Here is a 27959-nt window from a genome sequence, read left to right as displayed (position 1 = left end):
AAGAATTTTAGTTTTAATTAGGGCATAAAACCCCAACAGTTTATTCTCGTACATCCCATCAATTTTACAAACACGTAGTATAAGCATTCAATAATTGGGAATCTCAGTCCCGCTCACAACCGCACAGTGATGCAATTTTCTTACCTCGAATTCCGAGCGAAGAATTAAGAACGGTCTCGACCACGAACCTCAATCCTGAGCCTTGGCGATAAACCTAGTCACAAAATCATTAGGGAATCATTAATCCTAACCCGAAATAAATACTTAGGTAACAAAAGGTAGCCTCTGGGACCTCGATTTCTACTAAACCAGGTAGTGGAAATCGTCCCAAGCACTTAGGTTCGAACCCTCAAGCTTTACAAACACTAAAAGCCAACATAGGGAAAAATCCCCTAGGTGGGCTGCGACCTAGCCCTAAGGGTTGTGGCACACCCTAAGACAGAGACACAACCCCACACATCTGGGGGAGGCGGGCCACAACTTGTCCCCAAGGGTCGCGGCATGCCCTCAAAACAGAGATCCCTCCCAGAGCATTCTGGGCATGTGGGTCGCGGCGCGTCCCCCATACCCAAAATTTTCTAGGTTTTCCTCAACATTCTTGCCAGCCAAATTCCCACAATTCAAACTTAACAAGCCCCCAACCAAAAATCAAGCTCAGCTACGAGATTAGGACTCTTAATTACATATTTTAAATACAAAACCTTAACAATCTTATTGAATACTGAAACCACTACCCCAACTCAGTAATAATTCATCACCCAATATTCAGCTTAATTAGACCCCAACAACCTGAATGCCCAGCAAACAAGACATGGTTCTTACCTCAGTTGTGGCTTTGATCCCCTAGTTTTTCCTTGTCCCCTTCTTGCCTCAATCTTCAATCCTCAAGTTCTGAATCGCAACCCCTTTCTTCAGCAGCTCAAGCTTCAATCACAAGAGGAAGTGCGAGAGAAATTGTGGGTGAGAGAGATGAGAGAGAGTTGTGAGTTTCTACTACTTTCTAGTTTATTTCCTAAGCATTCTGAGTATAACCTACCCCACAAAAGACTATTTTTCCCCTTCAAGCTTATTAGTCCTCTAGTTGTCTCTAGGGGTAAAATGGTCATTCCGCTCCCAGTTCCCGCTAATTCCTCAAGTGTTCCTTCTATTAACCAATTAACTCTGTCATGTCCAATTAATTACCACATACTTATTCAATATCTAATAAATCCTAAAATATTCTCTAAATTCCAAAAAATACCCCTAGGCTCCCCCCGAACCGGGTATTAAACCCCGTTGTGACTATTTCGCTAATCCGCTCACTAGGACCGTCTCAAGTCATATACTGCAAATATATCCACATAATAATGTGATCTCAATTATTTATCACACGTAATCACATCTATGCCCTCAACTGGCCAAAATTACAAATATGCCCTTATAAGCTATATAAGGGCCCACATGCATATCTAATACTCATAAACATGCATATAACATACTCACATAGTCATATTAATTATGCATGACACATAGTCAAGCATTTAACCAATTAAACATATATATATAAACCAATTATGCCCTCTCAACACGCTAATCAAGGTGTTAAACCCTATTGGCAATTTTCGGTCGTTACAACATACTTCTTCTTACAGCTTAACGTTCCTCCTTCCCAAACCACGTCTTGAATGTTTTGATTGACTATCACACAATGGTCCACTAACTTTTCGATGCTCCATTCCACAAAACATTGTATCCTTATCCTTCTTGCTAGCTTCCTTCATTGAGTCTTGTTCAAGAGAACCTTAGGAACTCTAAGCACACAAGCCCTACTAGCTAAGACACATAAGGAAAATAGTCACATAACCAAGACAAACTCAAATAAAGCTTACAGTGCAATAAGTCGAGCTTTTCTTCACCGGTGAGAGTACATGTCAAGATAGTCGATAGGAAACAAAACCATTGCTCTGATATCAACTATAATGCCCCAATTTCTTGAAGCGTTAGCTTACTATTACCATAATTGATTGTGAAATTAAAAACACCACTTTTCTACAAAAAATCCATCGTAAATACAAACCAAATGTTTAAAAGGAATGAAAATCCAAAGTTTCGTAGTTATCATAATTAAAGTAAAATAATCAACATTTTAATCCAATCAATAAAACTAAAACATCATCCTAAAAATACTTAATAAATTTCCTTAGTAGGTCTGATCCCTTATGGTCGTTACATCCTTGACATGTACGCCCTCTACCAAAACTCTCCAACATATTGCATTGTAACCACATCTTTACCTTTACCTGTAGCACAAAGTACCCATGAGCAAAATCCCAGCAAGAAGAGTAGTGTAAGACACAACCCCATAAACTTAACCAGGAATTTCAATCAATAACTTAGAAACACAATTTAAAAGAACTATTATATCATAACACCATATTAACCAAAAGATCGTAGCCCAAATCAAGTTGTTCGAGTGCAGTGCACACATAATAACATAAGCATGCAATTTCAACATATCATAAGCATGTAGTTTCGTAACGTAGACATGCATTTTAAAACGTAAGCATGCCACCCAGTTATCATGTATACACAAAAACACATAACCACAATTACATGTAAGTTATTAAACATAATCATACAATTGCATATCCATACATTAACATAAACGTATTGTATAAGACAGATTCTACCATAAAGTACGTCAAGCATACACCCTGAGTGCAAGTATCCACTCTTCTTACCTCAAAAGTAGCAGCGGTCCACACACCCTAATAAGTCTCTTCAAGTATCCTCAGTGAGCCTAATCGTAACACATAACATAAAAAAAATTAAAACCTCAACCAAACCAAACTATATTATGACCCACTAATATTCTTTTTAAGGCTAATTCATCCCCCACATTATTCTTAAGAATGTCTTAAAACTCTACTACATAAAGCTCCAAAAATGTACAAACTTATATCTAAATGGTGCATTAAAATCCCCAAATATCATTTTCCGAGCAACTGGTGCGGTTGCGCTAGGTCTCTAATTTTGGAGATCGCAGTTGCGACTTTTAAACCTAGAAATTAACCCAAATCACAAAATCTCGACTCCTATTCACCAAACCAGATATCCTAACATGTTTCAAACCCTTGGAGCCTAGATATAAACAATCCTAAGCCTATAATAAACATTCATAATCCCATAAACAATTAAAACAGTCTCAAAACTTCAAAAACCGATATCTGACAAAACTTTAAACAGTAAGGTTTGAACACTTACAAACCAAAAATCCAGCCACATAACTTAAATCTTGTCGTCTATGAGATCTCCTAGCACTTCAATAACCCAGATTGATGATCTCCTCCAAAACTTTAAGCTTCAAGTCTCAGATCAAGAACGAGAGAATTGTTCTTGATTTGTTTTCCTTTCATATATCTCAAACCCAGATGTCTTAGGAATTTGTATATCATCTAAACATATTCTCTTTATTATTCATTTATTTAATTTAATTTTAATCGTATAAAAACCAAATTACATTACTATCCCCAACCTCTAACTTTTCCTTAATTATTTAAGCCCCTTATTGTAAGTTCCATTGAAAACTAATAGTTTCAACTTCCCATAATTACACTTTCTATCATAAAACCCATAATTCTACTTTGACCTCCATAACTCAACTTTTATCACACTTTGGCCCCTAATGCTTGAAGAAACAAATGTGTGTGGATTGTTTGAAGAAAAACATAAAATAAACATACATCAATATGCATATCATAGTCCATTTAATTAAACACATAAGAACATACAATTTACCATAATACCCTGACCCAAGCCAGATTACCCTAATAACCTTACTAGTAGAAGCAAATATAATACTTATAAATAAATAATTAAATAAAATAAACAAAAGAACCCTAGGCCTAAAACGTGTCATGGCCAAACCCTATATACCATAACACTAGCATGGTTTTACATAAACAAAATATACATCATATTCTCTAATCAAGAAACATGCTTAGCATAATTCAAAGAAATAAATTGAACCATACCATAAAGGCTAGGCTGAAACATACATATTATTATACTCTTGTTTCCAAAAATTTAATTAAAAACCTAATCATGCTTCTAATCAAGATATCATCACCATACATGTATTCATCAAAACTATATGATCAAACATAGACATATTTTCTCAAAACATCAAACAATAACCCATGGCCATAAACAAGAATCAAATCAACAAAGGATAGGCAATCTCATTACCTCCTTGGTAGTGTTCGAGAAGACAAAGCAAATTAATCATTAGGCACCTAGGGATTTCGAAATACACCACATCAAGAATAGAAGAACAAATTTCTTAGAATTGAGAAGAAGATTCTTAGACTTAGGGATTCAAAAACCAAAACCAAACAAGAATACATACCTAAAGAGTTTAAACCCCGCCCTTCTTCTCCATCTTTCTCTCTTTCTTTCTTTCTTCCTTTCTCTCCCTTCCTCTCTTTCTTGTGCACTACCTCTCTTTCTTTCTCACTCAATTTTGGCAGCCACAAAGGGATTTTCCCAAGCTCACACTCTTCTATTTATAACATCCTAGTGACTTAAACTTAAGAAATGAGCCTAAGTGTGAAAGCTCAAATTCTTATCCCACAAAACAAGTCCACATTCCACCCTTTCCTCCCTCACCCCTCATATAAACCTTATCCAAATGTGAACAAAATCAAAATGAATAACCCTTGTCATCTTATCCCAAAAGATGACAACTCAAAAGAAAATTATTTTTCTCAAATTAAAATTAAAAAAAATTCCACTAATACACACACACACACACACAATTCGGCTCACACTCACTCAATAAAGAAATAAACAAATAATGTAACCTATTCTAATCACATAATTTTTCACGCCTAAAAATGTAACACTAATAATTGAACAAACTTACACAATTACTCAAAATAAATCAATTAAATCATAATTCACACAAAAAAAAAACAATTTAAATTATTTTCTAACAATTAAACGATTAAAATAAAACATAAAAAAAAAATTGGTCACTACAGTATCATACGTTGTGTCATCCATGGATAGAGCAAGGAATGGCAAATATTAGTATATCAAGTTTATATTTTTATCACATAACTTATTGTTGTTCCTAATTTTTGGAAGGACACCCAACATGCATACCAAGATATAGAAATTTTAAACACCAACCATTTTCTTCTCCCAGATTGAGACTAAATAAACCTCTTAATCCAAATAGATTGAGGAAGTACCTGATAGAGAATTTCAAGGAATTAGGAAAGCTCAACAATACTAAAACTCCAGAGACAGAAAATATTTAGACAAAAAAAATACTACTTCAGTAACTATAATGCATGAAAGATTAACAAGTACCATAAGTGGCTACTGAAATCACGATCTGAATGAATTGAAACAAGTCTTCTTCTTCCTTATAATCATTCAATAGATAATTAGAGACTTATTTTCGAACTTTGGGTCTCAAATTGGTAAATGAACACATCAATAGATAAAAAAAAGGAAACTACAATTAAATTAATGCAATTCAATTATTGAAGGATCACAAACACAATTCACACGAAAGAAAAATGGCATAATCATTTAACCAAATTTGTAGCATTAGACAAGACCAAATTGACAAGGGATTTACCAGTGGGTCATTGAGAGTGGCAACGAGTATGAACTTTCCATTGGCGGAAAACTTAGCAAAAGACAAATTAGGGACCTTATCGTCAATAAGGGTCTTCAAGCAAGCATCAGTGTGTAGTCCCAAATCTTGCAGGACCCATCATGACTACCAGACATGATGAGCAAACCATCGCGATTAAAGTGTACGGAGGTAACATGCGTAGAGTGTGCCTTAATTGAGTGAAGGAACTTGTCAATTTTGACTTCCCAGATCCTAATCGTGTCATCGAAGGAGCCAAAGACGATGAGGTTAGACTGGGGGTTGAAGTTAACGCATAAAACTAGATCGAAGTGGCCACATAGGGTCTTAACGCATTCACCTTTAGTGGAGCATGCATCCCAGATCCAGAGAATGGTCGTCAGGGGAAGAACAAATGTAGATCAGAGGACCAGCAAGATCGAAGATGCCTCTAAGTGGCTGACAAGGTGGTGGAGAAGGGAGAGAGAGGAGGAGGACCAAATAGCAATGGTCTTGTCTAGGGATGCAGAGGCCAAGAGAGTGCCATCGTTTGAGAATTTGACACGTGAGATGGCCAAGAGTGTAGCGCACCAATTTTTTTTTAAAATTGTGTGCTTTATTTGAATTAATAATTGTTAAGTGTTAGTTGTATTTAAATTGTTTGGTAGAAAATATGTTATTTTATTTTTTAATTGATTTATTTACTTAATTGTTAAATGTGAAGCTCTTAAGTTTTGGTTGTGTGCACCAAGGTGCATGGTTAGTAGAAATGCACCTTACCACTTGCGTGTGTGAATGTGCATGATTGCATGGTGAGCATGCAATATTTATTCCCATGTATTATTATAGATTATTATTTTATTTATTAATTAGTTTTTTATTTAATTAAGAAAGGAAAATAATGGGAGAAATACAGTGGGAAGGCTCTACAAGGCTTGTGTTCACACAAGTGAGAAATGGGAAACAAATTGTAAGAAGAGACTTGCATTTTTTTTAGTTCTCGTAACCCTAGACCCAGCCTCAGTAAAATAGTCATAATATGAGCTGTAGATTTTTTATTTAGCCAAAATTTATACCATTAGAAAGCTAATTAAATTATCCACAACGTTTGGGAAATAGCCTTTTCCCTAAAACGCAACAAATAAGGGTCATAATTGAGTCCCAAGTGGCAGGACCCTAGAACTGAGAAAATTAGACATTTACTTATAAGTGTGGAGCAAGGAAAGGAAGTTGTTTCCTTATTTGACATATTGACTCGATTTCTTTTATTTTCAATTATGATGATTTAGGGAAAATAAAGGAAAATGACAAATTCGTTTTCGTTAGCTGGGTTTTGGTCATTAGGGCCTTTAAATAGAAAATAAGAAAGAGCTTGAAGGCTCATTTAGGTCTTGGTTGCCAACTATAGAGAGATAAGGGAGGCGTGAGGCTAGAGAGAGAAGGAGAAGAAGAAAGGAAGAAAGAGGAAGAGAAAGAAGGAGAAGAAGAAGAAGGAGGTTTCGAATTTAGGGTATGTGTTCTTGTATTGGTACTTTGAATCCTTCAAGTTATCCCCTCATCTCCGTAATTCTATGAATATTTTCTTTTCTCTTTGTTTTGGGTATCGAAATTCATAAGATATCAAAGAGGTTTGATCATAGCCTTGTGTTATACCCAGATTTCGAGCCATACTAAGTATGACCTCGAAAGCTGAGTTCGCAACAAATGGTCTCGTGAGGATTAGAGTGATCTAGGATTGTAAGTCGAGCCTGCAAATTATGATATATGATCTCGAATGTGGTGATCTCGATCTCGAAAGGTAGTTCCGAGAACGCCTTCATCTTCAGGAACTTTAGAGCATGGGTCTTGAGCTCGATATCCCATCTCGAAAGCAACGTTAGCTCGGGAGATGTCAGTGGCTCGCACAATGACATGAAACCTGAAATGCTGGAGCCTTGAAGATACGTTATAACCACCTTGAATATCTACAAGTATTATAAATATGAGATGTAACCCTCATTAATTGATGTAAATCCCCAACAATTATGGGATATTATTTATTCAGTTATGCGCCCCCTGATTTTTGGGGGACGTTTCCTTTTATATCTGATTATTGGCATTTAAAGCCATTTATTTTTATTCACAAAAGAGTAACTACCCAAAATATGTGGGATAGTATTCTGCATCCTTCTCTATAAATAGAGAAGCCATGCACCATTGTAAAGTACCGAAGTGTTGATCCTTGGGAGAAAACTCTGGAGAATTCATGCTAAAGAATTGTTCAGAGATAATCTTGAGGTTAATAACAGAGACTCGTGGACTAGGCAGATTTAACTGCTGAACCACGTAAAAAACCGTGTGTTTGATTCGTTTGTTTCTTTTGGCCATTGTCTTTAATTGTTTACATGCTCTCTTCTTTTATCTGTTGACGAAAAACGGCGTCAACAGTTTGGTGCTTTCGTTGAGAGCCCCAAGCATGCATCCCTGAGAGATTCATGGCTGCAAACAATCAGAACACTCCTGAAGAAAATTACCCAAGGCGTCCTGGAAAATAGCCAATGGAGAACCCGGACGCTGATGAAAGGAGTGGGTCCTCTGATTCCCGGGGACCACCTCCACAACCAAGGGATGAGGACATGTACTATAACCCTGAACGTTATGTCCCTATTGTAGAATTGGAGAATCGGCAGCTGAAACAGTTGTTGGCAGAAGCCAACAAACGTAACGAGGAGTTGACTAGGATAGCCGCAGAGGCGCAGGTGGCTCAGCCCTCGCCTCCACGCGAAGACCAAGTCCCTCCTCCAAGGGACATGCACGTTCCTCCCCAGAGGCCCCGTGGACGTCCACGAAAAAATGCTGCCACAAGGAGGCCGGCACAACCTCCAGCACCAGCAGAGCCATCTGCTCCTTCTAGGCCTCAGAGGAGTACCCGAGCTCGGGTCCCGCCTAATCCACCTGTGGAAGTGCCTGCAGGAATTGAGAACAACCGAGCTCCTGCCGAGCCTCGGACTCAGGTTCCTGGTAGTGCACTGAACGCAATTGGCCCATCTCGGGCAAATTCTGGACCCTCTAGGCCGAGGCAAGGACGACAACCACCGTCACCTATACGGTTCCCTCCGTCTCCCATAAGATATCCTTCACCTCCCCGCAGAAACGCTCAACCTGGTCGAGATCAGGATCAAGGGCGTACAGGGGAAAGACAAGGAAACAGGGAGACGTTCCAGGAGCGGAGAGGCGCGCCATCTGAGAGAAGTCAGACGTCCCGATCTCGCACTGCGGAGACAAGGCGACGTAGAAAGGATCCACCACGAAATGACCGATCAATGAGTTTCACCAGTGATGAGTCCGGAGAAACTAGGTCCATCAGTAAACACGTCCGGGGTCGTAAAAATACTGGAAATCACAAGAGTCATCCTGACCTGCGAAATCATCTGAATCAGAGCAGGGGGAAAGGAGATCAGACAAATCCGGATCTAAGGAATCATCTGAATGGGCGTAGAGATCCCTCACGGAGACGCGAGCCTGGGATCGCGATTAATGACTATCAATTCCAGGCACCACCTAAGGACCCAGTCCAAGAAAGGATTGATCAGCTCGAAAAAGCCTTTAGGCTTTTGAAGAATGAACGGGGGAGTGGTCGGTACGAGGACTCTGATGAGGAGCTCGAGCCGTTTGCTCCCAATATTTCTAACACTCACTTTCCTCAAGGGATCCGGATTCCTCACGTCCCAGCGTTTGAAGGAAAAACAGACCCATGTAGCCACCTAAGTACATTCAACACTATTATGAGAGCCAGTAACGCAGGTTACGAGCTCAGGTGCATGTTGTTTCCGACATCATTGGCCGGACCTGCCAAGAGTTGGTTCGAGAAGTACAAGAGACACTCGATAACTTCGTGGGATCAATTTTCTAGAGACTTCAAGAAGCAGTTCCGGGCTATGATGGGAGTCAGACCAGAGGCGTCCACTTTGACTAACGTCCGGCAACAGCCGGGTGAAACACTGAAAAGCTACCTGACAAGATTTAATCTAGAGGTCGCCCGGGCACGAGATGTGGACGACAGTGGACACTTGATGGCTATCCGAGCTGGTGTGTTGCCTGGAAGTGCCCTTTGGGATGACATGCAAGGGAAACCGGTGAGGTCAATAACCGAGTTTAACAAGCGGGCGCAGAGATTTGTCAATGTAGAGGAGGCGAGGTCAACGCTAAAAGCAACCTCGCAAACCGAAACTACAACGATAAACATTAACTCCGCCTCAACCTCGGCTGATCCAGTAACTTCACAGCCTACCTCGGAGAATCCCTCTAAGAGGAAAAAGAGCGAGGGAAATAACCCCGAGGCTGAAGGGGGAAAGAAAAAGAAAGGAGAAAGGTATTACTCCGTATATAAAGTACACACCGAGCTCAACGAGTCTTGGAAAAATATCTACCTGGCTAATGAAAACCAGGTCCCCTTCAGGCGTCCGGACCCTATGAGGAATCAAAAGTCCAAGAGGGATTCCAGTAAGTATTGCCGGTTTCATAGGGACACCGGACACACAACTGATGAGTGCCGACAGCTGAAGGACGAGATTGAAGGGTTGATCTCGAGAGGTTATTTCCGGCAGTATGTCAAAAACCAGAATACTGGACAGACTGCCGCCAGCCAGAGAGTAGTCGCGCTTCCAGCGGCACAGAATAATAACTCCCGATCTCGGGAAGAAGACAGGCCTCCGCCAATAGATGGAGAGGACGTAATAACCATCTCGGGAGGTCCTCATCTCGCAGGAGGGGGTAGAAATGCTCAAAAGCGATATGTGAATGAGCTGAAGACAGGGGACGGGTCTCCTTATGAACCCGAACCAAGGGCACCAAAAAGCCAAAGGGTTGAAACTCAACCTATAACCTTCACCGAGGAAGATGCCTCCCATGTCCAGTTCCCTCATCATGATCCACTTGTCATCACCCTGCAGCTTGCCAACAAAAGAGTGCGCCGAGTTCTCATAAACAATGGGAGCTCAGTTAACATTCTTTATAAAGCAACACTAGAGAAAATGGGACTCTCCCTTCGCGACCTGAAGGCTTGTGCAACCACTTTGTACATCTTTTCTGGAGAAGGAACCGCCTGTATGGGGTCCATCGAACTCCCTGTGACCTTGGGAGACTATCCAGTCTCGGTGACCAAGATGATGGAGTTCGTGGTAGTAGAGTTACCATATGCCTACAATGTATTGCTCGGGAGACCCGCCCTGGTCGGGCTGGGGACAGTTTCATCTGTAAGGCATCTAGCCCTTAAGTTCCCAACTCCGAGCGGGGTCAGAACATTGAAAGGAGATCAATTGGCAGGAAGGGAGTGCTACAGCATTTCCTTGAGAGGAAAGAAACAAACGAGCGCTCAAGCACTCGTTGTCATACAAAATAAAGATGGGACAGTTCTAGAAATTGATGAGGAGATCGATCCGAGGATTGAGGAAAAGGTTGACCTCCAACCTTTGGAAGAGCTCGAAGAGGTTCAGCTCGAGGAAGCTGATCCCTCAAAGAAGGTGAAGGTCGGGAAACACCTCCAAGACGAATCAAAATAGCAATTAATTTGCTTTCTGAAGAAAAACCAGGATGTCTTCGCGTGGTCACACTCTGACATGGTGGGAATAAGCCCTAATGTAGCGAGCCACGCATTGAATATAGACAAAAGCTTTCCCCCGAAGCAGCAAAAGCGAAGGCAGCTGGATGAAGACAGAAAGAAAGCACTAAAGGAGGAAGTGGACAAGCTGAAAGCAAATAATTTCATTAGGGACGCTTTTTACCCTGACTGGGTGGCCAATCCAGTGTTGGTCCCGAAGCCCAATGGGACGTGGAGAACGTGCATTGACTACTCGGACCTCAACAAGGCCTGCCCAAAAGACTGTTTTCCCCTGCCGAGAATTGACCAGCTCGTAGATGCCACGGCGGGGCATGGTCTGATGTCGTTCATGGATGCCTATTCTGGATATAACCAGATTCCCATGCACGCCCCCGACCAAGAGCATACGAGCTTCATCACAGATAAAGGGCTCTACTGCTACAATGTCATGCCATTCGGACTCAAGAATGCCGGAGCCACGTACCAGCGGCTCGTAAACATGATGTTCTCGGAGCAAATAGGGAACAACATGGAAGTTTATGTTGATGACATGCTTGTAAAGTCTCAACTTAACAAGAACCATGTTGATGACCTCGAAGAGTGCTTTGGCGTGCTCAGAAAGTACAACATGAAGTTGAATCCTCAGAAGTGCACTTTTGGGGTGTCTTCAGGAAAATTTCTGGGCTTCATTGTCAATTCTCGGGGAATCGAGGCTAATCCCGACAAAATAAAGGCCCTGATCGATATGCCTTCACCTCGGAAGCATAAAGATGTTCAAAGCTTGACTGGCAGGATGGCAGCTCTGAGCAGGTTCATCTCGAAGTCAACGGACCGCGGTCTCCCATTCTTCAACTTATTGAAAGGAAGTAAGAAGTTCGAATGGACGGATGAGTGCGAGCTAGCCTTTCAGGAGCTCAAAAAGCACTTAGCCGAACCGCCCATCCTATCAAAGCCTGAGACGGGGGAAGTACTGTTCCTATACCTCTCAACTACCGAACACGCGATAAGCGCGGTGCTCGTGCGAGAAGAAGAGAGAGTACAGAAACCCGTCTACTATATCAGTAAAAGATTACTGGGGGCAGAGTCAAGATATCCACTAATGGATAAGCTCGCCCTCAGTCTGATCCACTCATCTCGCAAGCTCCGCCCTTACTTTCAGGCACATCTTATCCATGTACTAACAGATCAACCACTAAGGCAAGTCTTGTCTAAACCAGAGGCGTCTGGTCGACTCCTAAAGTGGGTTGTTGAGCTCGGACAGTTCGAGATCACCTACCATCCGAGAACGACCATTAAGGCACAAGCGTTGGCGGATTTCATAGTGGAGTGCACCGGTATCGCCGACGACGAGGTAGCAACCACGGCCCACGAGCTGTGGAAACTTTACGTCGACGGGTCGTCAAATGAAAATGGAGCGGGGGCAGGAGTTATTCTGACCACTCCTGCAGGGAGCAAATTTCACTCTGCGTTAAGGTTCGGCTTTAAAGCATCTAATAATGAAGCAAAGTACGAGGCTTTACTTGCGGGACTACGAATAGCAAAAGAGCTCAAGGCCAAAGCTATACATTGCTACAGCGACTCCCAGCTTGTGGTTAATCAAATCTTGGGAGAATACCAGGCTCGTGGCACAAAAATGGCAGCTTATCTGGAGAAGGCAAAGTCCGCATTAGAGTTTTTTGAGTTTTATGCAATCGAACAGGTTCCCCGAGAACAAAACTCAAATGCAGATGCCTTAGCTCGGCTCGCCACCACCGCCGAAAATGAGGAGCTGAATGTTGTACCCGTAGAACACCTGTCAGCACCCAGCATTACTGAGCCTGACGAGGAAGATGTGTGTATGATCGAGACAGAGCCGACCTGGATGAGCCCGATAGTTGAGTATCTCGAAAATGGAATTCTTCCAAAAGATCGAAATCAGGCTCGGAAACTAATGTATCAACTTCCTCGTTACACCATCCTGGACGGGAGGCTATACAGAAGAGGGTATTCCATGCCATTGCTCAGATGTGTAACTCCTCCCGAGGCGAAGAAGATTATTGAAGAAATTCATGAAGGGTTCTGCGGAGACCATACCGGGGGGCATAGCCTATCCAAGAAGATTATACGCCAAGGATATTTCTGGCGAACAGTTAAAACGGACTCTTTCGAGTACATGAAAAAGTGCGACAAATGCCAGAGATTCGCCACGATACCCCGAGCTCCACCTTCCGAACTGACCATGTTGACATCCCCATGGCCTTTTGCGGTATGGGGCATCGACCTCATAGGCTCGCTCCCAACTGGCAAAGGAGGAGTAAATTATGATGTGGTCGCGGTTGATTACTTCACAAAATGGACGGAGGCTGAACCATTGGCGACCATAACTTCGAAGAAGATCCTAGATTTTTTGGTAAAGAGCATCGTATGCCGATATGGAGTGCCAAGAAAGATTGTGTCTGACAACGGAACCCAGTTTGATTGCGACTTATTTACCATCTTTTGTAACAAGAACGGTATAATAAAGAGCTTTTCGTCAGTGGCTCACCCTCAGGCGAATGGTCAGGTCGAAGCCGTTAATAAAACTCTCAAAAGTTCTTTGAAGAAAAAGTTGGAAGAGGCAAAGGGACGATGGCCTGAGGAATTACCTCAAGTCCTTTGGGGATATAGAACTACAGCTCGGACATCAACTGGACATACCCCATTCTCTCTAGCATACGGCTGCGAGGCAATGTTGCCCATTGAGGTCGAAATTCCAACGATTCGAACTCAGATTTACGACCAAAGTTCCAATCATATTCAGCTCGAAGAAACCCTAGACTTGATCGAAGAAAAAAGGGAGGAGGCTCAGCTGAGAAATGTTGCTTACCAGCAACGAACCACAAGATATTTCAATAAAAGGGTTCGAAGTCGAAAGTTCGGAGTAGGAGATCTGGTATTGAGACGCGTATTCTTAGCAACCCGAGATCCGGCAGCAGGAGTACTCGGGCCAAACTGGGAAGGACCATACCAGATAGAATCAGTCATCCGCCCTGGCGTATACAAACTTGCGAGAATAGATGGGAGCCTCATACCACGAGCATGGAATGGCGAACACCTTAGACCTTATTATCAATAGTATAGGAAAAGTTTTGCCTGTAACCATGAATTTCTATCTATGTTAGTTTGTTTTTGAATTTCATCAAATAACATGTCTACTTTGTTTCGCATGTAATTTATTTTTATTTTTGCAATCTCTCTTAATTTAATAACCTATGGTCACACTCATAGGATATTAAGGGGGCATCATTGGTATACATACCACCAGCTTAAAAAATAAAAAAAATAATAAATAAAACATAAAGTATTTGGATATAACCAAATACGCGAGCTTAAATAGTTCGGACTTAACCGAGCGAGCTTAAATAGTTCGGACTTAACCGAGCAAGCTTAGATAGTTCGGACTTAACCGAGTTATCAAAAACATACGAAGTATTTGGATATAACCAAATACGCGGGCTTAGATAGTTCGGATATAACCGAACTACCAAAAACCTAAAACGTTTGGAGTTAACCAGATGTGCAAGCTTAACAGGTTTGGAACAAACCAGCCAAATTATCGATCGATGATAAATGGGAGCCTAAACCCATCACGAAATATGTCAAGATCGAGGCTGGAACATCTTAAAGAAAAATAGTTTCGAACTCATAACCTCGGAGCTAAGATACTAAGGATGAGGAAAAGTGACTAAAAGATAACCAAATCATTCATATTACATACCATATAAGTACTTTCAAGTTCATGGTTAAAGTAATATCCGACCTTGATAATTAACAAGGTCGGAAACGGATAATTCGAATAAACTATGCATGAATGCATCGAATTTCGAGCCTAAATCCAAACTATGTTTGTATGCATAAATAAACATAACCGGTTCATCAATTATAAAAATGTGCAAAATATTTCAAGCCAAGAAATGTAAAGCATGTAAAAGAATTAGTTAAAGAAATTGTATCAGCCCCATGGGCATAAATTACAATAATTACATAAGGGGGCGCAACCCCGATAACTGATCTCCCCGAGGTCAGATTCAGTGAAGAGGAGTCTCCTTGGCCTTCTCAGCATCAGTGGCACCGGACCCCTCAGGACGAATAGCATGACTATCCTCCTGAGCTTCCTCCGAAATGGTACCCGGAGCAGCCTTTTCCTTCTTGAGCTGCTCAGCCTTCTCTTTCTCAAGCCGTTCAGCCTCTTCCTTCTCGAGCCGAGCATTCCATCGTTCAAGGAACGGCGCCTCGTGGGGACCCAAAAAGCTGGTGTCCAGCTCTTCGTTATAAGCCCACATCCGGTACATGGCTGAGTCGACCGCCGTTTCCTTCTTTTCTTTGTACTCGGCAGTAAGGCGAGCTTTGACATCCTCTATAAGGTCGAAGGTGGCGGTCTTGTCTTCCTCGAGCTTCTTATTGGTCTCCCAAAGCTGGATGTTATCTTTCTTTTGCTCCTCGAGTTCAGTTTTCAGCTTTCCGAGCTCCTTGGCCATTTCCTCACGCTCCTTAACCACTGCCTCGAGCTTAGTATTCGCCGCCTTCAGATCATCATTCGCTCTAAGGTGGAGGTCCCTCTCCTCTTGGGCGTGAGTCCTGCTCGAATGGATCTCGTTGTTCAGCTCGTAATTGAGCTGGGCAGTGAAAGCAAGAGCCTGAAAAAAGGAAGAAACCACCATTAGCCTCGAGACAGTATGAATGTAAGCAAAAGGAATATAGAAGGATACTTACCGCGGCAGTGTGCTCGATACTCTTCTCGTACAGGATAGTGCGGTCTCGGGTGCCAGTTAGGCACTGCCACTGAGGAGCCTCGAAACTGTCGTAGCTCTGGCCGATCCGGGACATGACATCCGAAATCAGCGTAGATCCATGAGGTCCGGCAGCGTTATCCACCACATACGAGTCCATATGGGTGGAGATGGTTAGCTTCTGAGCTCGAGAAGCAGAAGGTCTCTTCGCGAGCTGAACAGAAGACGTTTGACCCGCCACAGGAGGTTGGGATTCGACCACGGCAGGGATACCAGCCTGCGAGGCCGGTGCCACCGCAGAGACGATGGCCTGCGAGGATGGCATCGTCGTGGGGGCGTTAGTCTGGCCAGTCGACGCAGCAGCAGAGCTCGAAGCCGGCGGGGGAGGAGGAGGCGTTTTCCTAGATCTCTTGGAGCCTTTCCCAGGCTGGCTGGTTTTCAGTCCCCCTGCCCTGGGGCGTTTGCTCCTCTTGGCACCCGCATTGTCGATAAGGGCGTCGAGGTCGGAGTCCATATCGCCTGCACAATTCAACACAGTGAGTCAGTAAAAGAGGTGTACAAGTTACTTCAGTATCACTTATAGAGTGGTGGTAGAAAAAACCTAACTGGAACTTTCCCCCGAGCTTGAGCTTGGGGACCATGAAATTCCCCCGTCTTCAGAAGAGGCGGGGGGAGTGCCTTCCCTATAAGTTGGTGATAACCTCGAAAGGTCCCTATAATCATTGGTCCCATACTGCACAGCTATCCCATTCCACACCTCGTCCGTGGTGTACATAGTGTCGTATTTCCCGAGCCCACTATCAAACCTATGGACACAGTCATCTACCCAACTCCATATGTAGAAGTGGTATCTATCCTGTGGGCATGAGACTAGTCTATTGGGCCTGTGTTTTAATAAAGTGGGGGACCACATTCGCGAAGTAGGAAGGGTTTTACCTCCACCGGAGTCCGAACTCGAGGCTTCGTCATTGGCCTCATTTCCCGACCGCGGACTTCTCGAGCGAATTGGGAGAGATGCTTTCCTTTCTCTCCTAGGAGGAAGGATGCCTGTGGGCAGTGGCACTTCCTCCCAGTGTCCATATTTTTTACTGGACCAGTCAGAGGTTGACTGGCCCTGTCCCAACAACCCACAAGCTCGTAGCTTGTCCTTATGTAATAGAAATGAGAGAGACCTCCTGCCGTAGGGGAGTCGGAGCAGGGCCTCTCTGTGCTCCTTCATTGTTTCGTCAGGGGTGGGACGCTGAAAGTTAGCTGAAAGACGAGGTACACTTCAACTAAATATGGATTTTAGGGCTAAAATTCCGAGCTTAAAAATAGAAAGTAACGAGAACACTTACGAATCCGCCTGAACGAATGGTGTCGAGACGGGGACAGACCGTCTGTCCAGAAAAAAGCCTTCTTGAAGTCAGGAGGGTGGTTCGGAAGATCTTCAAAGATCTTTGTCTCTTTGGGGTAGCTCGAAAGATAGTAAAAACCATCTCCTCCCCGAGCTCGGGAGGGATTACTCTTCAAACAAAAGAGATAAAAAATCTCTTGGGGTGAAGGCCCTGTCCATCCCAGCTCATGGAACAAGGACCTCAGGGCAGACAGCACCCTGTATGAATTGGTGTTGAGTTGGAATGGAGCCAACCCAACGAAATCAATGAAGTCTCTGAAAAAGGACTTCAGGGGCAGCAAAGCTCCTGCCCTTATATGTTCCTGGCTCCAGGCCGCGTATTTCACACTGGAATCGTGACCCCCAAGGGCGAAACAGCTCCGTTCATGCCTTGTCGGAGTTCGACACTTCAGTGTGTCCAACGAACTAAGGCCATGGAGGGCCAAGATATCAGTTATTTGGTCGGTGGTGGTAACTGAGCTCTGGTAGAATTCGGCTTCAAACATCTCCCTCCTAGGCTGCGAAGACGAAGGCTCCGCCATTAAAGAAAATTGGAGTTCCCCCGGATGATATGCAACCGTGACTTTTAACGCAGGGTCGAGGGGGATTGGCCTAGGTCCTGGGTTGGGCTCCGGATAGATGGCCTCCCGAAGAACTCTTCTCTTCTTTTCAATGACCTCGTCTATCTGACGACGATAGTGAGCTCGAATGTCCTCCTGCTCGCGTGCAAGCTCGTATTCTTTTATCCGACGTTGGTTCCGGGCAAAGACCGATTCCGGGCTCGGAGATTTGGGCTCGTAAGGGATTGCTCGTAATGACCCCCACCGTCTTTCTGGATTCTGTGACATCTAATGAGAAAGAAAAAATGGTGAGGGCCATGCATGCAAGAATCACAAGCTCGATGGGATGAGCTCGGAGATCTAAGGACAAGAAACTAAGTATTAAGACCCTCACTAAAGAGTCAGAGCGCGTGTTCCACAGGAAAGAAAAAGAGCGTGGATGATTTTTTGAAAATCCCGAAATTCAAGGGAAAGAAAGGTGGCGGTTAGCCAGGAAAGGGCTTTTGTGGGTTTCGTGCAATTGTCAAGAACGAGGGTTTTTTACCCGAAAACTTATTTTACAAGAAACATGGCCTAAAATTTTCAAAACCCCGAAAGTTGAAACTTCGTTCAAAGGACAAAACTGGGTATAAAACCAGAGGCGGACATCCAGAAAACATAAAAGCCTATCGATTCAAAACCTCCTATCGTATCATTCTAATAATGCAAACTAGCATACGCAACAAGTACAACGTGGATGAAAAAAAAAAGAAAAAAGAAGCTAAAAAAAAATGGCATACTTACACAGTGATGGTGATTGCAGCGAAATCGTCGAGTGGAGAAGAGGTTGCAAGAAAGAACTCACTGACTCGAACAAACTAGGATTCCTTTGTTTCTTCGGCCGAGAAAACATGCACTGAGTGAAAACTGTGATAAGAAGTTTTAGGGAGTGTTTTTTCTTTTTTTTTTCTGGCTGGTGATGAACAAATGTGAAGAAGACGAAGAGGGGGTCTTGTATATATAGGTGGGAAACTAAATTAATCAGGAGCGTTGATTAAAATCCTCAACAGATCGAATGGATGGGGATCGGTGACAAGATGGCGCCGAAAAATTGTCAGACGAACGATCGTGGGCGTGTTCCCAAGGTACTCAAGTACCTAAAGTGAGCAATAGCCATCTGGGACGTGTCCATTTTCAAGAGTGTGACGGTATGGTTCCCGGAAAGAGTAGTTCAAAAGTTTCCTTCTCTTAGGATTCGAACAAATACTTTTGAGGGGGCAAGATGTTATACCCAGATTTCGAGCCATAGTAAGTATGACCTCGAAAGCTGAGTTCGCAACAAATGGTCTCGTGAGGATTAGAGTGATCTAGGATTGTAAGTCGAGCCTGCAAAGTATGATATATGATATCGAATGCGGTGATCTCGAAATGATCTCGATCTCGAAAGGTAGTTCCGAGAACGCCTTCATCTTCAGGAACTTCGGAGCATGGGTCTTGAGCTCGATATCCCATCTCGAAAGCAACGTTAGCTCGGGAGATGTCAGTGGCTCGCACAATGACATGAAACCGGAAATGCTGGAGCCTTGAAGATACGTTATAACCACCTTGAATATCTACAAGTATTATAAATATGAGATGTAACCCTCATTAATTGATGTAAATCCCCAACAATTATGGGATATTATTTATTCAGTTATGCGCCCCCTGATTTTTGGGGGACGTTTCCTTTTATATCTGATTATTGGCATTTAAAGCCATTTATTTTTATTCACAAAAGAGTAACTACCCAAAATATGTGGGATAGTATTCTGCATCCTTCTCTATAAATAGAGAAGCCGTGCACCATTGTAAAGGACCGAAGTTCTGATCCTTGGGAGAAAACTCTGGAGAATTCATGCTAAAGAATTGTTCAGAGATAATCTTGAGGTTAATAACAGAGACTCATGTACTAGGCAGATTTAACTGCTGAACCACGTAAAAATCCATGTGTTTGATTTGTTTGTTTCTTTTGGCCATTGTCTTTAATTGTTTACGTGCTCTCTTCTTTTATCTGTTGACGAAAAATGGCGTCAACACCTTGTGTTCTTGAACACTACCAATGAGGTAATGGAGGATCCTAGCCCTTTTGTTGCATTGATGTTGTCATATTCTTGTTTATGGCTTTGGATTATTGTTTGTTGTTTTGAGAAAGTATGTTTATGTTGTATGATGATGTATTGATCATTGTAGTATTGATGGATATATATGTTCTAGTATAAGATTTTGCAATATTGGTATGATGAATACATGTGTGGTTAATGTTGGTATTAAATGATCAAGTCAAAGGTGCCCTACATAATATATGGGCTCATTTTAATAAATATTAACACAAACAAGTTTCATATACATATATAAACATTAAATCACATACAAAACAGATCAGAGATTACTTCTTGTAGTCTATCATGTGTCATTGAGTTTTTTTGTATAAAATCAACAATCTTCCTATCCAGTAATCTAAAAACTCACACCTTGATCTTCCAGACCAATCATCAAACACACAAGGATGTGTGTGAGCACGTAGGATTCAAAAGGTTGATCTATGTGACTCTCTAGATGTACTCAACACATAAGATCTAGAAAGGTTTGACTGAGAGAAGAGGTTTAGAATAGTTTCCAGGTTTAGAGAAAATTATCCCTTTAGAGAAAGAGTTTGTATTTTTTAATCTCATAAAAAATAAATTAAAGTTTGTTCTGAAAGTCACGTACTATCAGACTTATATAAAATTATTTAATCTAATTAAATAATCTTTATTTTATTAAAAATAAAATTCAAATTAAAATTGATCTGATATTTATATTTAATTATTTATTTAAATCACATTTAAAAAGGAATAATTAAATAACTAATTAAACAAACTTATGTTAAATTTAAAATTCAAATCTCAGGGATAAAAATTCCCAAGTTAGGAGCCACACACTATACTGTACAGTGTGTATCATCCAACCCTATTAGGGTTTCCCTAATTTTCTCATTTGTTTATTTAATCAAATTTTAAGACAATATATTTATCCCAACATAAATATGAGTTAATTCAAAATTAACTTTATCTTAAAATATTAGTTTTAAATTAAATAAATAAATATCATATTCTACATAAGATATTTATTATTTTCTCTTTTTATATTAATCCAAACAAGATTAATATTAATTTTAACCTATAGTTTTTCATAATAAAAACTATATAGTTAAATAATTAATTAATTCACAATTAATCAATTACCCATAATTATCTCATAATTATTTCCTTGCCTTGGAAAATTAATTCCTTTGCAATTTACTTTTTCTCTCTTCAAATCTTTCTTTTGACATCCTTACCCTTGACAGTGTAGGATTATTAAGCATGGACCCATATTAACCATGGACCTATTAATCATGAGGTGATCTGGGGACCATGGACCTATAATACGAAGCTCCAATAAACTAGGTTATTAATCAACTCTTTAATATGATAATCTTATTTATTAATTCCATGATTACTCCACTATAGATATGGAATTGCACTCTAAGTATTTATAGAATTATATTTACAGAGTTTTCTCTTGTAGTCCATTGATATAATCAATATATGTAGTTTTGTCATCCATTATTGGTTCGTTAATTAAAGCTGGTCAAAATTATCATTTTACCCTTCTAATTACCTCTTGATCTTTAAGTACCATTAATTCACTTGCGAATAATTAATATATAATTTAATTATAGATTTGAGCTCAATAACAATTCAGTTCAAGAATTAACCCTTAAGGGAACCAATATTGGATCTGTTAGGAAAGCATGGATTCCAATATTGTAATCCATGTTCCCAGCCATCCATGATATTGAATCTCCAAAATAAAAGTCATTAGCCTCATTATTCTAAGAGACCGTAACGAGTGAATCAAAAGATCCAATAAGCACAAACAAGAGTTCATGTATACTCAGGATTTAGACTGATCTACAAATGATCATCTATTATGATAAGAATTAAATCTTTATGTCAAAAGGCAAGTTTATAAAGATAATTAATTATTATCGGTCCTGTCATATATAATCTCTATTATATACAACACATTTACTATTATGTCTATCCATATCATTAATCTGAATCTAGATTACTTGCATCTTGTATGCTTAGAAAACCGTACTAGTAACCATTTATTAAAGATCCCATACTTTAATATGTTACTGACTATATTGTTCATTATATATGATCTTAATTCTCTCCTACTAATACAAGATCATATTCTCATGAATGAATAAGGAATTTTCTTGATATTATCATATAATTAATTCAAACTATAATTATAACGTTCAAATATAATAAAGTTGTACTTTTATTTAAAACCAATAAAATTTCTTTACATGATTTTAGGGAATTAATCCTAACAGTTATGATATCTTGATTAGAAACATGATTAGGTTTTTAATTAAATTATGGAAACAAGATTATTTTGATGCATGTTTCAGCATAGGGTATGTTTTAGGGTTTCATGTGTTTCTCTGAATTTTGATAAGCATGCTTGTTGATTTGGGGTATGTTATGTAAATTTGGAACATGAAAAATATGATGTTTATATTGTATATTTATCATTAAGAAGCATGCCAAAGCACTCTTCGAGGTCATCAACATGGTTATCATTAAGTTGAGATTTGACAAGCATGTCATCAACATAAACCTCCATGTTGTTGCCTATCTGATCTGAAAACATCATGTTCACGAGTCGCTGGTATGTGGCCCCAACATTTTTTAACCCGAATGGCATGACATTGTAACAGCATAGCCCTTTATCCGTTATAAAGCTCGTATGTTCTTGGTCGGGGGCATGCATGGGAATCTGGTTATATCCAGAATAGGCATCCATGAACGACATCAGTCCATGCCCCGCCGTGGCATCCACGAGCTGATCGATCCTTGGCAATGGAAAACAATCCTTTGGGCAAGCTTTGTTGAGGTCCGAGTAGTCAATGCAGGTTCTCCACGTCCCATTAGGCTTTGGGACCAACACCAGATTGGCTACCCAGTCAGGGTAAAAAGCGTCCCTAATAAATCGGTTTGCTTTCAACCTATCGACCTCCTCTTTCAGTGCCTTCTTTCTGTCTTCGTCCAGTTGTCTTCGCTTTTGTTGCTTTGGAGGGAAGCTTTTGTTTATATTCAGCGCGTGGCTAGCTATATTCAGACTTATTCCCACCATGTCCGAGTGTGACCACGCGAAGACATCCTGGTTCTTCTTCAAAAATAAAATTAGTTGCTATTTTGTCTTACCTTGGAGGTATTTTCCAACCTTCACCTTTTTCGAGGGATCGGTTTCTTCGAGCTGAATTTCTTCGAGCTCTTCTAAGGGTTCGAGGTCAGCTTTCTCCTCAACCCTTGGATCAATCTCTTCATCAATTTCTAAGACTGTCCCGTCTTTATTTTGAATGATGACGAGTGTTTGTGCACTCGTCTGTTTCTTTCCTCTCAAGGAAATGTTGTAGCATTCCCTCCCAGCCAATTGATCTCCCTTCAATGTTCCAACGCCGCTTGGGGTCGGGAACTTAAGGGCCATATGCCTTACCGATGAGACTGCCCCTAGCCCATCCAGGGCGGGTCTCCCGAGCAGAACATTGTAGGCTGAAGGTAGATCCACTACCACGAATTCCATCATCTTAGTTGTCAAGACTGGATAGTCTCCTAAGGTTACGGGGAGCTCGATGGAGCCCATGCAGGCGGTTCCTTCTCCTGAAAAGCCGTATAAAGTAGTTGCACATGCTTTCAGGTCACGAAGGGAGAGTCCCATCTTCTCGAGGGTTGCTTTATAGAGGATGTTTACTGAGCTCCCATTGTCTATAAGAACTCGGTGGACCCTCTTATTTGCCAGCTGGAGAGTGATGACCAGCGGATCATGGTGGGGAAACTGAACATGGGACGCGTCTTCCTCAGTAAAAGTGATTGGTTGGGATTCAATCCTTTGACTTTTTGGAGCTCTAGGTTCGAGTTCGTAGGGAGACCCGTCCTCGGTCTTCAACTCGTTAACATATCTCTTTTGGGCATTTCTGCCCGTTCCTGCGGGGTGAGGCCCTCCCGAGATGGTTATCACATCCTCTCCATCAATCGGCGGGGGCCTATCCTCTTCTCGAGCTCGAGAATTATTGTTTGGTGCGGGCTGCGATGCGGCGACTCTCTGGTTCGCGGTCGCCTGATTAGTACTCTGGTTCTTGACATATTGTCTAAAGTAACCTCTAAATATTAATCCTTCGATCTCGACTTTCAGTTGTCGACATTCATCGATAGTATTCCCAGTGTCTCTGTGAAATCGGCAATACTTTCTTGAATCCCTCTTGGACTTCTGATTTCTCATCAAGTATGGACGCCTAAAGGGGACCTGGTTTTCATTAGTCAGGTATATGTTCTCCCGAGACTCGTTGAGCTCGGTGTACACTCTATACACGGAGAAATATCTCTCCCCCTTCTTTTTCTTTCCTCCTTCGGCCTCGGGGTTACTTCCTTCGTTCTTTTTTCTCTTGGAAGGGTTTTCTGCGGCAGGCTTCGAAGCTACTGGGTCCGTCAAGGTTGAGGCAGAGTTTACGTTTATCGTTGTAGTTTCGGGCTGGGAAGTCACATTAAGTGTCGACCTCGCTTCCTCTACATTGACAAACCTCTGCGCTCGTTTATTAAACTCGGTTAGGGACCTCACCGATTTTCTTTGCATATCGTCCCAAAGGGAGCTTCCAGGCATTACTCCGGCCTGGACAGTCATTAAGTGTCCACTGTCATCCACATTCCGAGCTCGGCCGACTTCCAAGTTAAACCTTGTAAGGTAACTTTTTAATGTTTCGCCTGGTTGTTGCCGAACATTAGTTAGGGTTGACGCCTCAGGTCGAACCCCCATCATGGCTTTGAAATGCTTTTTGAAGTCTTTAGACAGCTGCTCCCAAGAGGTTATTGAATGTCTCTTATATTTTTCGAACCAGCTTTTAGCTGGTCCTGTCAATGATGCTGGAAATAACATGCATCTGAGCTCGTAACCCACGTTACTGGCTCTCATTATGGTTTTGAACGTACTCAGATGACTATATGGGTCGGTTTTTCCCTCGAACGTCGGGATGTGAGGGATTCGAAACCCTTGTGGAAATGGGGTGTTGGAAATATGGGGAGCAAACGGTTCAAGCTCCTCATCAGAATCTTCATATCGATCATGCTCTTGCTCGTTTTTCAAAAGCCTGAATGCCTTTTCCAGCTGATCGATTCTCTCTTGGACTGGGTCCGCAAGAGGCAAAGTTTGGAATTTATTGTCATCGATCACAATTCCAGGCTCGCGTCTCCGTAAAGGATCTTTACGCCTAATCAAGCGGTCCCTCAGGTCCGGATTTATCGGGTCGACATTACCCCGACTCTGATTCAGGTGTTCTCGCAGGTCGGGGTGATTTTTGCGGCTTCCAGTATTCTTACGACCTCGGTCATGCTTGCCGACCGACCTGGTGTCTCCAGAATCGTCACTGGTAACACTCGTCGCATAGTTATTTCGAGATGGATTTCTTCCATGCCGCCTCGTCTCCGTCGTGCGAGACCGGGATGTTTGACTTCTTTCTGATGGGGCGCCTCTCCGTTCCTGGAAAGTTCCCCTATTTCCTTGTCTCCTTTCCGCATGCCTTTTTTTCTGATCTCGAACTGGTTGTGTATTCCTGTGAGGAGCCGAAGGATATCTTATTGGTGATGGAGGGAACCATATGGGCGACGGTGGTTGCCACCCATTTCGCGGCCTAGACAGTCTGGAGTTTGCCCGAGATGGGTTGGTTGTGTGTGGCACATTCCCAGGGGCTCGGTTGTTCTCAATTTCCCCAGGTGCTTCCACAGGTGGATTAACCGGGGCCCTAGCCCGAGTACTCCTCTGGGCCTAGGTGGAGCGGATGGCTCTGCGGGTGCCGGAGGTTGAGCCGGCCTCCTCATGGCAGCATCTTTCTGTGGACGCCCACGGGGTCTACGGGGAGGAACGTGTACGTCCCTTGGAGGAGGGGCTTGATTTTCACGCGGAGGCGGGGGCTGAGCAGCCTGCGCCTCTGTGACTATCCTTGCCAACTCCTCATTCCGTTTGTTGGCCTCTGCCAACTGCTGTTTCAGTTGTCGGTTCTCGAGTTCCACAATAGGAACATATCACTCAGGATTGTAGTACATATCCTCATCTCTTGGTGGAGGAGGTGGTCCCCTTGAATCGGAGGATCCACTCCTTTCTTCAACATCTGGGTTTTCCATCGGCTGTTTCCCAGGACGACTTGGATAATTCTCTTCAGGTGTATTCTGATTATAAGTGGCCATGACTTTTTCAGGAATGAATGCTTAAGGCTCTCAATGAAAGCACCAAACTGTTGACGCCGTTTTTCGTCAACAGTGAAAGAAGAGCACGTAAACAATAATTAGTAATGGCCAATAAAAATATGATAATACAAACACGATTTTTTACGTGGTTCAACAGTTAAATCTGCCTAGTCCACGAGTCTTTCTTATTAAGACTTAAGAATATCTCTGAAAATCCTTCAAGGATGAATTCTCCAGAGTTTTCCTTAAGCTCACAAAAGTTCGGTCCTTTACAATAGTACATGACCTCTCTATTTATAGAGAAGACTGCAGAATATTATCCCACATATTTCGGGTAGTTACTCTATATTTGCAAATAGATTAAATGGCATTAAATGCCTACAATCCGATGTAAAAGGGAACATCCCCTGAAGACCAGGGGGCGTATAACTAATCAAATAATATCCCCTAATTGTAGGGGATTTTCAGTAATAAATGTAGACCGCGTCTTGTTCTTGATGACTCATTAGGATATTCAAAGTTATTATCTTATATCACCAAGGCCATATTCTCCCAGGTTCCTTTCTGACTTTTGAGTTATAACATATCCCGAGGCCACACGGCTTCAAGCTCGTACGCGCATCAGGCTCGGAGCCTTGATCCGAGGTCATCCCAGAGAACAGATGCACCTCGGGGCCTATCCTTCGAGCTCGTGAGGATTTCGAGGCTACCATCTTCGAAGTCGTCTCTGTTTCGTAGGCTCGTTGTTTAGATTTCGGACATATTCCAGACTTTACGAGTTCACTCATTATAAATCCAGCTTTCGAGGTCACAATCCTTATGGCTCGAAATCTGGGTATAACAGTACCTTTATGAAATAAATTAATTTTGTCAATTATTTATTTTAATGAGAAATAGGAAAAGTTGTCTTTTTTTTTTTTTTATAAATGGGACTATTATTATTATGTAAAAATATAGTTAAAAGAAAAAGTTTTATAAAATGAGTTTGTGAAATAAAATTTAGAATGAAATTTATGACTCAAGGAGGTAATATGGTAATATTAACCAAGTGGGTTAATTATTTATTTCTTGCTGAATTTTTATGAAAGAAACAACAAAATAAAGGATAAAAATCTAACAACTCCAACACAAATTTTAAGAATTGTCTAACCACTACAAGAATAAAGCCTATTAGCGGCGGACTAAGTCCGCCTGTAATGTTCAGTATATTAGCGGCGGACTTGGGGGTCCGCCGCTAATAATAAGGGAGTATTTAAAAAAATATTAAAAAATTTATTAGCGGTGGACCCTCCGCCGCTAATATTCCAAAATAAATGCCCAGGAACAGTTTTTGAAAATATATTAGCGACGGATAATCACCTATATTAGAGAAAGACTATCCGTCGCTACTAGTATCAGCGGTAGGTAATCACCTTTTATTAAAAGCGGACCCCGCCGCTAATAATATTAATGGCGGCGGGAGAAACTAATAGCGGCGGGTCCCGCCGCTAATGCTCAACAATAATAGGCATTTGCACAGCCCCTTTCTTCTCCGAAGGAAAACTTCTCTTCTCTTCACAAGTTCTTCTCTTCTCCGACGGGAAATTTTGCACAGGTTTGTTTTGGTTTTATTATATATATATATATTAATTCTCTTTATTTCTTTTCTTTTTTCGTTTGGTTTTGTGGATTCTAGTTCTTACTTTCTTTCTTGATAAACAACTCCATTTTTTGTTCTTTTCTTTTTTGGGTTTAGCAGTCGGTCGACATCTTCCGTGAGGCATCTTCTGTGAGCATTCATG

The 27959-nt window shown here is 41.8% G+C and overlaps 1 pseudogene; it reads right to left on the bottom strand.

Annotated features, from left to right (window-relative positions):
• Positions 1-1944: 1944 nt before the first annotated feature.
• LOC133832882 (COMPASS-like H3K4 histone methylase component WDR5B) overlaps positions 1945-27959 on the bottom strand; it is a 50243-nt pseudogene continuing 24228 nt past the window's right edge.

This window comes from Humulus lupulus, chromosome 4, assembly GCF_963169125.1.
Source record: "Humulus lupulus chromosome 4, drHumLupu1.1, whole genome shotgun sequence".
Lineage (NCBI taxonomy): Eukaryota > Viridiplantae > Streptophyta > Magnoliopsida > Rosales > Cannabaceae > Humulus > Humulus lupulus.
Note: the sequence above shows the minus strand (reverse complement) of the source record. Positions and strands in the feature narration are given on the sequence as shown.